This window comes from Elgaria multicarinata, chromosome 3, assembly GCF_023053635.1.
Source record: "Elgaria multicarinata webbii isolate HBS135686 ecotype San Diego chromosome 3, rElgMul1.1.pri, whole genome shotgun sequence".
In the NCBI taxonomy this organism is placed as follows: domain Eukaryota; kingdom Metazoa; phylum Chordata; class Lepidosauria; order Squamata; family Anguidae; genus Elgaria; species Elgaria multicarinata.
Window position 1 is genome coordinate 98,214,942 of NC_086173.1, and position 14,043 is coordinate 98,228,984.

At 45.6% G+C, this 14,043-nt stretch overlaps 1 protein-coding gene and 1 non-coding gene across 2 annotated transcripts in view; both read right to left on the minus strand.

The window, feature by feature from the left end:
- The window catches only part of AMT (aminomethyltransferase), a 200,878-nt gene that overhangs the window by 17,098 nt on the left and 169,737 nt on the right, over positions 1-14,043 (minus strand). The window lies entirely within an intron of this gene.
- On the minus strand, positions 12,468-12,586 carry LOC134397051 (5S ribosomal RNA). Its single transcript, XR_010025332.1, has one exon. It is a non-coding gene; the product is annotated as a 5S ribosomal RNA (ribosomal RNA).

Genomic DNA, 14,043 nt, shown 5'->3' on the forward strand with positions numbered 1-14,043 from the left:
AAAACTCGCAGAATTGGCCATGTACGAACTACCGCCTAAATATTTTCCCCACTTTAATCAATGTGCTTCAGAAGACCAGCACAAGATTTAAGGGAGTGATCAATTTTCATCATTGGTTGGTACACAAGTGCAAGGTAACATCAGTTTCTACAAATCTCTTGGTGACATTTAATCCAGTTGGCAGCAGTTGTCATTCACTTGCTCAGAAATGTTAAATTCATATTGGTTTAAACATTGCTCACCCTCATAGGAACCTGAAACAATACCATGTGACCAGAACTCCGCTTGTAGCTCAAATTTCAAATGCTCAGATGGATGTAAAATAAAAAGCTGAGCTGATTTGTACATATCTGTTGTAGTATGGACCCGCACTCACGAATAGATAAAATGCATCAAATGGCAATTCTTGCTTGCTTTTAAACACTCGTCTGGTAATTGCCGTGACTTAGATCCCTTGGGTGCTGGGTTGAACTAATATAGGGCAGAGGCCAACTGTTCTGTTCTATTGCAAGGCCCTGCGTATAATAATCCCTGCCAAACTGAACTGCTTTCATACACAGGATGGTTCAAAATTCCTTGTCCTTCTGACTTACCTTTGGTTATTTGCTTTATATATATATCCTTAGCATAGCTTTCAACTACTGTGCTTATTTTGTTAACATCTCCTAAAATGTGTGCATTTTAACACTCAGTTCTTTGAGCCATGCATATTAACTAGCAAAATGCCTACCATTATAACAGGCAGGGTGTGCATAGAGGGTGTGCATATTTCTTTTTGTTCTTCTCATAGCTCGGAACTGTCAGCATACAAAGTTCTTCTCATAGCTCGGAACCTCCAGCATGTCATAGCTCAGAATCTTCATGATACGCATTGCCACAAATTGCCTTAGCATTTTATATAGAGAGATGGTACCCTAAAGACTAACAGATTTATTGTGGCTTAAGCCTTTGTAGACTGGAACCCGTTTGTCAAATGGATAAAGCATTAATCCCATTGGCAATTAGATGGCCACACTAATAAGTATAGAGGGGGGAAGCAGTGAGGTTGAGTGACTACATCATATCTAAAAAGGTACAATCTGTAATAATTTGGTGATTGACTATTTCAATCTCCTAGGCACTCTCCCACTGGCATTAAAGTCATTCTTCAATGAATGCTTCAGACAGAGACTCCAGCATGAAATTGTGGAACTGAAATGTATAAGTAAATTTGATTCTATTTGTTTAAGCTTCAATTGAGACAATAGTTTCTTCACAAACTACAGGTTTTAATAGCATAGTAAACCAGGAAGATCGTGTTAATAATGCTATTGTGAATGGTCACTGTGCTTTTCTTGTATAATTTAAGCTTTACATGGAATGGTCACAGAAGACATCTTGAATCCCATAATCATTTGGCCCCATTGTTTCTCATTTCTCCCCCTCTATGCCCATCTACCTGCTGACTGAGGGCAACACTTCATGTTTCTGAAGAAGTGGGTCCATGAAAGTTGATGCCATAATACTTCTACTAATCTTTAAGTTGGCCTAAACATTGTTTTAACTCCAGCATGTTCTCACAGATCCTATGTAACAAGGAGCAGCGCCTACTCAGGAGCTGGCAGAAGTAAGGAGGGATTGAGCCTGTGCTTCTCCCCAAGGCAAGCATGTCCTCTGCAAAGGTGGGTAATTGGCAGCGCCACGCAACCCAGCAGCTGCCTCCTGCATTCAGCCACTGCAAGTTTTGACTCTTTTCTGCGACTATTTTTGGTGCATTGCTCCTGTTGCACCCCGAAGGCTATGAATTGGATTGTTCAGCCGTGTGTTAATCAGGCTGCATTCAAAGGGAGAGTGTGGCAAGAATGAGAAAATGGACGCTTAAAAGCTTTTTGAGCCTCTCCTCGGAAGAGGCCGAGTGGTGGGCCTGTGTACATTCAGCTGCCAGACGTCAGAGCAGCTCCCTGCTTTCCTCTTTGGGTGGCTCTGTGATGTGCTGGCATTGTGCATGAGAGAGCGCATGGCACGGCTGATAAGAATCCCCAGCCCCACTTTGCGAGCCTTTGCTGCAGAAGAGCAATGCAGGCACTGCACAGCAAGGCTGTGCCTTCACAGTCCCTGTTGCTCCTCCAACGCTTTTGCTCCCGGCCTCGCGTTGGCAGCCTTACAAGCAGTCATTAAGCCCAGCCCATCTATTTAAAACCCTGCCAGAAGAGGGACCTTCCCTATTTATGGCTCTCTTACAGCACAAGTTTGCCATCCTTGCAGGGCCCTTCCCTCCTCCGGAAGAGCTACATTTAAAGAGAAACTGACTTTGGAGCCCTTATTTTGCCCGAGGGCCCCCAACATCCACCCTGCCCCAAACGGCTGGGAACAAACAAGCCATTTTTAGCCTCTGTGGGTGGAGCAAATGTTCTATTTTGTAACCTGACTCTGGGAGTTCTTGCTGTCGTTCAAGGGCAAAGCATGTAGGGCTGAGTGTTGTTTTTGCTTCGGATGATCGCCTCGCAGGAAGTTCACGCAGGACCCTGGGAAGTCTTTCCAGAGGGCTTAGCCCTGAGCTGCTGTCGAACGAGGATCCCTCTTCTGTGACCTGAGAGGCAATCTCGACCTCCTCCCGTGTGCTGCTGCTGTTGTGTCTCTCTGTTCACTTCCCTGCAGCATCTGCCACTGTGTACTTATCATTCCCAAATTGTGTCTTTGCAGCTGATGACAGCTTCTACTAACCTACTTCCTTGACATGATTACTCTTTGAATACTGGGAGTACAGTCAGCTTGTGCTGTACCTGTCTCTCATGATCAGGCAAGTGGGGTGGGCGGGCAGTAGGGAAACGAATAGCATCACCATCGCTTTCAGGATCTTTCTGCAGGATTAGCGGATGGCATCTCAATGCCTCTACGTACCCATCACCGTCATTCTTAGCTAGGCCTGTCCTATTTAGCTTCAGCCTGATCCTCTCAAGTTCAACGGCAAAGCTTTAAAAACTCCAGTCTGCTGCAATGACAACAAGGGCACCGCAGACCACCTTGAGCGGCTCAGCCGTGAATGCTCCCGAGCTGCTAAAGCATCAGTTTCTCCTGTTTTCCATCTCGGCTTTCTTCAAGAGCAGAAGCGCCTTCCCCTGCCCAACAGAAAGAATTGTCTTTGAACCACAGAGCCGAAGCGCAGCCAAGCCTCCTTTCCCTACTGTTCCTGGCTTCCTTGCTCTTTTAGTCTATAACTAAAAAGGCACAAGCCAGTCAGCCGTTTGCCAAGTGGAGCCCTGATAGAAGGTAACCAGCCCTGGAAAAGGCAGGTACAAGCCAAGTTGGGCAGGGAGGGCCCCATGATGCCAACAGTTAAAGTGGAAGCTTAGGAAGGATGAGAAGCACCAAACTGCTGGCAGCACAAAGGAGCAGACTTAATGGATTAGACTTCTGCTGCTATTCTCAAACTGCTTACTCAAGAACAGTGTGTGTGTGTGTTTGTGTGTGTGTGTAAGTATTAGGCGTATTCATAGCAGTAGGCCTGTCCCACCATCCACGTCTCTTAGTCCTAAAAGCTAAAATCTTCCATATTCAAAAGCAGCATATTGTTGACTACCAGACACTGGGGCTGTACTACAAGGGATAGTTATCTCTATCATGGCCTGCTTGTCTCTTTCCCAGGAGTACCACTGAAGCTAAGTGTGCTGGACTAAATAGCACCTTGTTAAGAGAACCTTTCTTATCTTTTACAGGAGTCAAGCAGTGAAGCTGGCTTCTCTAGAGCTACTGTCAATCAACCATGCCACATGTGGCCCAATTTTATGAGCATTTACATGGCAGTAAATCTCACTGATATCAGTGGGACTGAACTCTCAAGTAACTGTGTACACAGGCACTGCCTTAAAGTCAGAAAGAAATCTATGCGCTCCATCAGACGGGAGGAAATCATGCTTGCCTACCATGGCTTCTCCACCCCCACTTTTGTTGCTTGATACTTCCTCTTTCACTCAGGGAGAGGAAAGTGTAAGTAAAAAATTGCACGCAGCCCATTCAAGGGGCATCTTTATCGTGCCGCTTCTCCTGCACATAAGAGATAGTGGCAACTTCCGTCTTTAAAAATAATACGGACTTACTGGGGGCCTTTTTTTTGTCACATGAAGGCTAGAAGGGGTGGAGGCAGATGATGTCATGAGAGGGCCCCATGAAAATCTGTGAGTGCCCAGTAACAAGCATGCAATAAAATGCTCGTCTGATGGAGCTCTGTATGATCATGACATTTTAATTACTGTGCAATCCTATGCTTGTGCACTTAGAGGTAAGCCCAACTGAGTTCAATGGGACTTACCCCCTGGGAAGTGCTTACAGGATTGCAACCTTAAGCCATAATGCTGGGCAGAAATGTTTCTCTCAAAATCTAAGCATCTGCCAGAGCTATGTGTGATCATATTAGAGTGAAATTCCTAGGGAGTCCTTCACATTTATACATTACTACTAAATACTATCCCCCTGCTTATATTGTTCAAATAGAATCCTCATTCTTTAAAAAAGATGTGTGTTTCCTTTAATCATCTACACAATAGCACCTCTCCCTTGGATCTATGCTCTCTTTGTCATCAACCAGGGTGAATAGCAACCTGCTATCAGGATTAAATTCCCTCCTGATGATACTTCCTCCCACCCTTCCTTTGGAGAAACAAAGTTTGAAAGGAAATTCCTGCCACCCCACAATTTGTAATTTTTTAAAAAAAATCCATTTCTGAATACTTTAGTGTCAAGGTTTCTCAGACTATTTTGAGATACAGCTACAGTGTGCCTTGCTAAACTCATCCTAAGGATGGCATTAGCTTTATTGTACAAGCATTTAGCTGATGGAATATAGAACCTGCTACCCAAGGTCACATCACCTTATGTTGTCCCTGAAGAGCTGATAGGTGCAAGGCATAATTGACAAAGGCATCCGTGGAGGAGCAAGACAAAATGTACAGAAAGAGCAAGAGAGTGGTCCATGGGAACGATGGATGCATAGCTGCCCTTTCAACTTGATTTAACGGTACAGTAGAGAGGCTTGAAAAAATGATCTGGGTCTGGATGGTTAGGAAATATGCTTTGGGAGGGATTAGGAAGTGCAATATTGCACGGGACATTTTGCAGGGTGGCAAATCGGACTGGAGATGGCAAGGTGTTAAAGAAAACTGGCCAGGTTTTCTAGGGTGAACCTTATTCTGGGTTTGCCCTTTCAGCCTGCTGTCAACTACCCACAGTGAGAAGATTGTTCCACTGGCGCAGCTGTTGTCCAGCTGAACGCTGACAATTGAGCTGTGTCTGGGATCCATCTCTGAGAAGCCCTGAGCTTGGTGGGAAAGGATTACCCTCTGGCATTAAGCACCCAACATTTGTTGCAAGCACTGCTCCAAGGAATGGGCTTGGAAAGAGAAGCAAGTGCTTCCTAACAAGTATGTCTTTCCCCTAAGCGCTCTCAGCAAAACCAGGCCAAAGTCCTACCTAACAGCTGTTGGAATCCAGTGCCAATTCCCAGCAACTCAGCCAAGACACCAGTCTCCTCTTCATATGCATTCTACCCCGGAACTAACATACAGCCCAATGTTTAGGCCCTACCGATGCCCATAGAAGAGACACGTAACTCAGCGGCTTTCAGTACAATTGACCACGGTGTCCTTCTGGATGTCTGAGTTGAGATGTGAAGGCACTGTATTGCAGTGGTTCTGCTCTTACTTGGATGGCTGATTCTAGAGGGGATGGGGGAATGTCCGCTTTCACCAGCCCAGTTGCATGTGCTTAAATCTGGATCTAACCCAGCAGATTTACAATGCTTTACAATGGGGGAAGTTGACAGCAACAAGTGCTAAGCAATCAGGTGAGTCAACATGTGTTAAGCAATCAGGTGATACACATGCTGGCTCTTTATTCAAGCATAGGATTTTAAAAAGTTGTTCCAATGGAACAACAGCAAGGAAAGCAACAGTGCTGGCTGCATCTTAAGCAAATATAGTGGTAGGCAATGTAACACCCCCCAGACATTTTGGACTACAATTCTCCAAGCCCCAGCCATCATGACCAATGATCAGGAATGAGAGTTGTAGTCCAAAACATCTGGAGGGCACCTGGCAGCCTACCCAGGGAACAGATAATAATAAAGGTAAATGGGAGCCACCAATTTGGGAGACTAAAACATGGCTCTAAAAAAAATCAATAAAAACAGCAAACTGTAAAGAAATAAAGATAGAGTCATGTCTGTTCATTTCATACAGGAAGAGGTTTGCACCTGGAAGAGAAATAAAGAGATGCCCTGCTCTGCCATCAGCCTCAAGGACTGGGGCATAGGAGAGTCTTTCTGTGAATAAGCTTTCCTAGTACATGAATGGGAATTGTTTAGTTCACCACAGGAAGAAATTGTTAACACTTGTGCATATATGATAATGATAATGCTTTGGTTATTCAGTGCCAACTGGGAGAGTGCGCTGCATAACTGATACATATTTAATAGATTTATATACCATTTGTAATTTATTTATTTAATATTACATTTATATTTCCCTTTTCCCCCTCTTGCGATGAACCCAAGGTGGCTTACATGTTCGAACTTCGTAATAACCTCCCTCCCCGCTTCACTTTGTGCTCACCCACTGAGGTTATCTCTTCCATCTGATGAGGTGGGCTATGGCTCGGGAAACCTTTTGCCGCAATACGTTGGGTAGCTTTTACAGGGCCACAAAACTCTGGTCCTTTTGCTGCAACCACAGATCAACAGGACTGGCCCCGTGGCATTCCCTCCTGCAATGACATCTTTGAGCAAAGGGTGACATCTTTTGAGAAAGCCTGGTATTGCACGCAGCTATCACAGACCAACGAGCGATTCATGTTATCCAGAGGGAACAAACAACGGCTGCTGCTCTCCCTCTTCCTTCACAGCCTCTATGGAGAAAGGATTCGAGTGTGCTGCAACATTTTTAAACCAGTAGCTATGCAAACCAGACCATGCAGTCGGCGTGTTTTAAGCAGTTTTAACAAAAGGCTCTAATCCAAACCATAAAAATGAAAAAGCTGCCATTTCTGCGAAGTTGTTTTATGTGGAAAAAGGAAATAAATCCTGTCCGTGCTCCTTCCGAATCTTTGGTCGGTGGCATTCCAGCCAGTGGAGGCTGGTGGCTCCGATTTCAGTGGGGCTGTAAATCCATTCTTGGTTTCAGTCAGAACCAGCCCGTAGGAGCTATCCAAGGTGTTGAACCCGACTCCCAAAATAGGTTCAGCACCTTGGTTAGCTCCTTTGGAGTTCTGGCTGGCTCTTACTAAAACCCAGCGTGGATTCACAGCCCCACCAAAGTCTGAGCTACCAGCTTCCACTGGTTCCCGCTTTAAAAAGCTGCCGCAGCCCTGACTGCCACGCTGGGCTGAATAAGCTCAACGAAGCGCCCGTTTCCCAGCCAGCCAGGGATACTCGTAATTTTTAAACGCGCCAAGCGTGGGAACTAATCCATTCTCTCATTTCTCCAGAGCAGATGCGTGCGACGGGAGCATGCGTGCAACTTTGTTAAGACTGTTAAGACGTCACTTCCCCGTGGAATGTTTTTTAAGGGGGGAGAGTTGTTTTTTACCGCCCAATTTTATGCATGTTTACTCAGGCGTAGTCCGCACCGTGTTCAAGGAGACTTACTCCCGAGCAACTGATTGCAGCGGCTACTTTAGGCAACCTGGTGCCGTCCAGACGCTTTGGACTACAATTCCCATCAGCCCCAGCCAGCTAGGCCTATGGCCAGGGATTGTGGGAGTTGTAGTCCGATGCATCTGGCGGGATGCACCAGACTATCCCATCATGTCTACCCCGAGACTTTATCCTGATATGCGCGTGAGCATTCCCCGTCCACTCAAATAGCCACCCCGGCCTACGATCTGCTCACGAACAACGTTCCCGCCCCCCACTGTTTCCATAGAGACTCTGAACGCCTCCGTGCCCTTGGCCAAGTCTCGACCAGGGCGCTCCCAGTGCAATCGCCGGCCTGGGAAGTCCGCCCCAGAGTGGCAATGGGCTGGGCAGGTGGCGTGCCCGCTGCCGCCATGTTGGTAGTGGCAGCTGAGGAACAGACGGGAGGCAAAAGAGGACGGAGGCGGGGCTCTATCGCAGGCAACTGCTGCGCTGCTGTCACGGGAGCGTGGCACGCGAGGCTGCTCAGTGCAGCGTCAAAGGCGTGTGATGGGTGCTGTGCCAGAATTGGAATCCTAGGAAGCGGCGGCCTTATTTGTCCATTGCATTCATTACTACAACTGGCAGCGACTTCCCAAACTCCCAAGGCCTTGTAGGGCAGGGGGGCCTGAAATCGTTTTGGAGTGGAGATGGAACGGGCCCGGGGCCTTCTGCGCGCAAAGCTGCAGCTGAGCGGCGCCCCCCTCCTCCTCTTAGTCCCCCTACCCCGCCCCATTTAAATAACACACCAGCGGGAAGGGAAGACCTCTTGCTGCGAGGAGAGAGGGGAAGCTGTTCTGACGCCTAATCGCGCGTAAGCCCAACTCACCACGTCCAGCGAGATTTCCAGGCGTGTGCGGACTGCAGCCTTCAAGAGCTACTCAGCAACTGAATGATGCTGCCGAAAGCAGCCAGTAATGTATTTTAAAAGTGGGAACACATTACTATTGCCACACAAAATGGGGAAGGGGAGTGGTAGCACTCACCACAGCCAAGTTACAGCACAGTCCACCTGCAGCACTGTCGAAATAGACCTAATAGAAAGAGGGCAAATAGCATTTTCCCAGTGACAAATTTGTAATGGTAGAGTGCCAGGATTAACATGCAGAGCCATCGCCTCAAGGGAGTCCTGGTTGTACACTTCTTGCACAGTGGATTAATTGGGAATGCTCTAGGTGTCACTGCGCAGCAGGCCTCAACAAGCATCTGCCCCTTCCCATAGGCCTTGCTGCCTGGTTACTTATTTTCCTAACAAGCCTGTGAAATTGATTCCTGTCGTTACTCCTTTAGTTGTAGAATTGATGCTGAGAGGCATGGTGAGTTGCACAAGACCCATCCAGTTCCTCCATTCCTAAGGTAGAATTAACACCCTGTTGAAAAACAGCAGCTTGATTTGATCAGCAAAGCACTACTGGAGACAAGTACCATCCCCACAGTGTGCTGGCAGAGTACTGCCGGTGCAATTGCAAGTTGTAGCTGCAATTGGATTGATTTTTTCGTATGACACCACAACTTATGCACAACAAAGCTTGACCTCGGTTTTATCTAGCTCAAAAAAAGAAGAGGAGGAATCAAATGGTGCCATTGCAGTTGAACAATCACCAGTGCAAGTGATACGAATCAAAAAGGCATTTTTTCCTTAAATCACTTCAATAGTGTGCTGTCCTTAACCATTTGAGTTTGTGTTCTCATACTGCTTATTGTGCATCCTCCCTCCCTTGTGTGGTGCAGAGTGGTAAGCGGCAGTTACTGCAGCTGAAACTCTCCCCACGTTCTGAGTTCAATCCCAGCGGAAGCTGGTTCTAAGGCAGCGGGCTCAGGTTGGCTCAGCTTTCTATCCTTCCGAGGTCGGTAAAATGAGTACCCAGCTAGCTGGAGGAAAGGTAACTGCGACTGGGGAAGGCAATGGCAAACCACCCCGCTACGAAGTCTGCCAAGAAAACGTCAGCGAAAGCAGGCATCCCTCTAGGAGTCAGCAATGACTCAAGTGCTTGCACAAGAGGTTCCTTTCCTTCCTTTCCCTCCCCACTATTTAGATCTAAGGTACAAATCCTATTTGTGGAATGCTTAGAGTGACTGGAGAGTGAGAGGAGGGTGAAACTGGGGGTGGGGTGGGGGGGTCTGCGCTAAGCCTGCTGCCAGAGCTTCCACTACTGTTGGCCAAGTGGAACTGAGTTTACAGAAGAAGACCTCTTCCAAACAGTCCTGCCATTCACCTTTCCATAGTTGGTTACTGATTCTGCTTCTGCTTTTTTTAAAATATATTGCGTATTTTACTCACAGGAATGGGGCAGGGGGGAGCTGCTTGAAAAATTAGCTAGGTGGTCCTAACAAAAGTACCACCACTCCCATCCCAGCAGCAGCAGTTTACAACAACATGCAAGCGAATCTCATAACATCTCTAGTCACACTCTTCCTCTCGCAATAAAGCACTTCCGAAGCCGTTGCAGGGATAAAGTACAAGGAAACTTCCAAGAACCTAAACAAGTCTCTGGACACACATTGCATTCGAGGCAACGAAAACACTAGACTGCACTTGGGATCCATAGTATTACCTCTTTCTGAGCATGCCATTCCCTCTTTTGTCTAAACAAACCAAAAACCAGCTTCACCATTGGCTATGCTGAGTTGATAGGAGTTGTAGGCCAAAACACCTGGAGGACCGCAAGTTGCTCTCCCCTGCTTTAAATGGAAAAACTATTGAAGGAATGCTTAAGGTATCATTTACAGCAAATAGTTATTCCATTGCAAAGGTTTTCCAACTCTATTCCTGATGGGGATACTGTCCATTAAGTAAATGTGGAATGTCACTCATCAGCCATAACACTAGGCTGTGTGATTCCTTACCCAACTCCTATGATCATACACTGGTCTGGTGGCCCAGTCAAATCTTATTTGTGTATCTCAGTCCCATTATTGAACAATAGTAACTCCTGCACCTACTTCCTGTGATTAAGTATACTGACCTTGTTACATGCTTACCAGCAATTAGTTGCACACATTTGACTTGTTACCACATCCATTGTTTCTGGTAGATGCTTAGCTGTGTGGGCCCATTGATGGCATGCAGCCAATTCTGCATCAGCCTTCTCCTGTGTGGCTACACTTCAAGAGAGGAGCTGCAGCTCTGCCCTAGGTGGGCAGGAGTTGTGTGCACCATCATTGGCTTAAAGTACCTTTTCCTCAGAACTGTAAGTCTGATCTTCCCTATGTCTTATGGCAATAGGTAAGACTTGCAGGGGCATTAAGAACACCAAGTGGCTACATCAGAGTCCTAGCAATACCATTTTTATATCTTTGTGAAAGACAAGAAAATGCATTTGGAGGTTTGCACTTGTCTGCATGGAATCCTGTAGACCCTGATGTGCAAAACTAACATCCAAAGCTGCCCTCAGTCACTTTTGGGGCAAAAATTAGACAAACTGGTTCAAGCTTTGTTTAGCACATGCCTAGAAACCCCTTTCCCAAGCAGGCAACCTGCTTTGTAAGTCAAAGTGGGTCTTGGTAGGAGTCCTTTTGAGTTCCCCTTCCATCAAGGATGACATGGAGTGCTTCTGTTGATCTACTGGGAGCAGCTTTTCCCCATACTTGTCTTTTAACTCAGTGTAGATGGCCCTGGCATGTTTTTCTTGTCATGTTTCTGGGACAGAAAGGTAGAGTAGAAACATTAAAAAGTAGAGGAAAATGTTCTCTATCTCCTGGAGTGGGAGCTATTCTTGACTGTGTGATATCTTATAAGAGTATGTTGTCCCCAAAAAACAGGTTTCTTAACATCAGACTGTGTATCTTAAGCTGACCTGTTAGTACATGACCGTCATTGGCCTGGATGGGATGCAGAACTGAATGTATCACACCTGAACTAAAGTTCACCTCAAGAAGGTGCTTTCTATAAACAATATAAATTATGCATTTTTTGGTTATTTTTTCTGCATTTTTGAAAACCACTTCTTCTGTGAATTCTGGGATTTCGACAAGCAGTGCCCACACACTTACAAGTATGTCTTCACAGCCATAAGAACTAGAAATTTGTTCTTTAAACACAAATCAGGAAGCCAAATATTACATCCAATATTGCCCACACAGCGCTCTCAGAGAATCACGACACTAAGGGGGAGAGACGTGGACAGCTGGAGTGTTAGTTGAACAAGGTAGGGGAGAATTGCCTGCCTTTGTCAACAAAGAGCTCTTCCCTTCAGAGATATCCCAATGGTAACCAAGAGTTTTCTGAAGTCCAGTAAAATATGAGTGCTAAGAGTTTCCAAGCCAGCCAGCCAGCTGGTCAAATCAGACCCTTTGATGTCAGTTGTAAATTACTTCTATTTACACCACCAGCACAGCAGGCATTAATGGAATGGAAGTTCTCAGTTCTGATATTTGCTGGGCTTACATTCACAGCTTTTTTTGTAAAAAAAAAAAAAAAAAAAGGATCAGGCATTATTGTAAAGGGGGGACACACGTAGGAAAAGGGAGAATGTCCAGCAGTCACATTTTGCTGCAAACAGCAGTTTTCTGCAGATTGGTTCAAGATGCTCCAGGTATCTTTCATATTGGGTCATTTCCCATTTAAGCCTGTGGATCAGAAGAATCTCATTATTTGCACTGCTGCATGGTAAGTTGCAGAGCCAGGAGGATAAATTCCTTCTTTTCTGTACTAAGAATGTTTTGTTCTGGAGTTTTATCTATATTCTAATTACTCTTCCGGGTGTGCCTTTGCAGCTCCACAAAGTATCTCACTATGACAGAAAGATGTGTCAAACCTATTTATCCCACTTCCTACATCCTTTAATCAGAGTTTCGTCACATCTTTCTTTTCTTTTCTTTTTTTAGCCTACAGCACCCGGTATTCCCAGGCGGTCTCCCATCCAGGTACTAACCAGGCCTGACCCTGCTTAGCTTCCGAGATCAGACGAGATCGGGCGTGTTCAAGGTAGTATGGCCGTAGGCTCGTCACATCTTTCTAAACTCCATTTTTCCCATCTAATTTGAAGAGTACAGCCACAATATTAGGAAAATTAGTGGTCAGAGTTGTTAAATAAATAAATTTAAGATACTTTAAGCTTGTTTTCACTGAACATTTTACAAGGTTAATCTGAATCTGTTTTGGGATAGTGATAGGTTCTACTCTTATTTCAATTTAATGAGTATGCTTTGAGTTGGACCGACAAATATATTAAGCAATTAAGATTTGAGAACCATTTCTAATTAAACCCAGAGTGTTCTGTGAACTAGGTGTAAACTCATTCAATAAGCTCATTCTAGCAGATCAGGGTGTGCATGCACTTTGTGTGAACTAGGTTTTAAGCTTGGTAGAGCAGAAGATACCCATAGAAAGACACATGCCCCTCAACTAAATGTCTAGCAGTTTATTTATATACACATATGACTTTATACACAACAGGAGAGCCAGGGGTGCAGTGTATGGAATACAGATACTGTTATTTCTCATGCCTGAAAGCTCAACTTGGCCCAGTAAAGTGGCACTGAAACAGACTATGAAAAAAATACAAGAAATTTGTAATGTGATGCTGCATCCCTCCCAGACAAGTCAAAAGGGACAGATGGGGATCACTCCTGTAGGGTGCAGTTCTGCTCCCTGCTCTCACAGTAACATTTCTTCCCTTTTCAAGCAGTTCTCATAGAGACCATTCTGCACCTAGACTTTTCAAAGTATAAAAAACAATATTTTGCTCCTGAGATAAGCATGCAATAATAGTACAAATACAACCAAAGCCTGAACCTGACTTGGATTATTCTTTCCAGAGTTACTGTAAAACAAGCAAAATACATAGGCCTAGAGGCCCCCCTTCTCTCCCCCCCCGCCCCACCCCAGAAGATCAAAAAGTAGTCCACGAAACCAACAAAACTTGCCTCTTCTTTTAAACCCAAAAGGTTATGGACTGTGGAGGCCCTTTTACAGCAAGCAATAAAGCAGGCTCCCTTGCATTGGTGTAGAGCAGCATATGCCCACAGATTGCACCTTCACGTTATAAACCAATAGCAGCAGAATGTGTAGTCAAGGTGCGCTCCAAGGGCTCATGGCAAGTTGCTGGTGTGGCTCTCAAATGAGAGATTGGCTAGCTAAAGCACCCTTCCCCAGCAGGAACTATTCTTGTTGGCCTTCTAAAACTACACCATCTAACCCAACCTGGGAGAAGCAGGCAGGCAATTGGGCTCTGATCTGATTTGTGGTTTGGTCCTCTGTAGAGGGACAGGATATACATGGAAACAGCTGCAGGCAGGTGGGTAAGGCTACAGAAATCAGAAGTGACATTCAGTCTCTTCACCAGTGCTCAACAGAAGCCAGGTTACGTTTTCTTACTTGAACTTCCTTCAGGTGCAGAAACAGATCATGGGAAAAGAGGATCAAATGTATAGAGCAATACTTTCCCCATGGGAGGGCC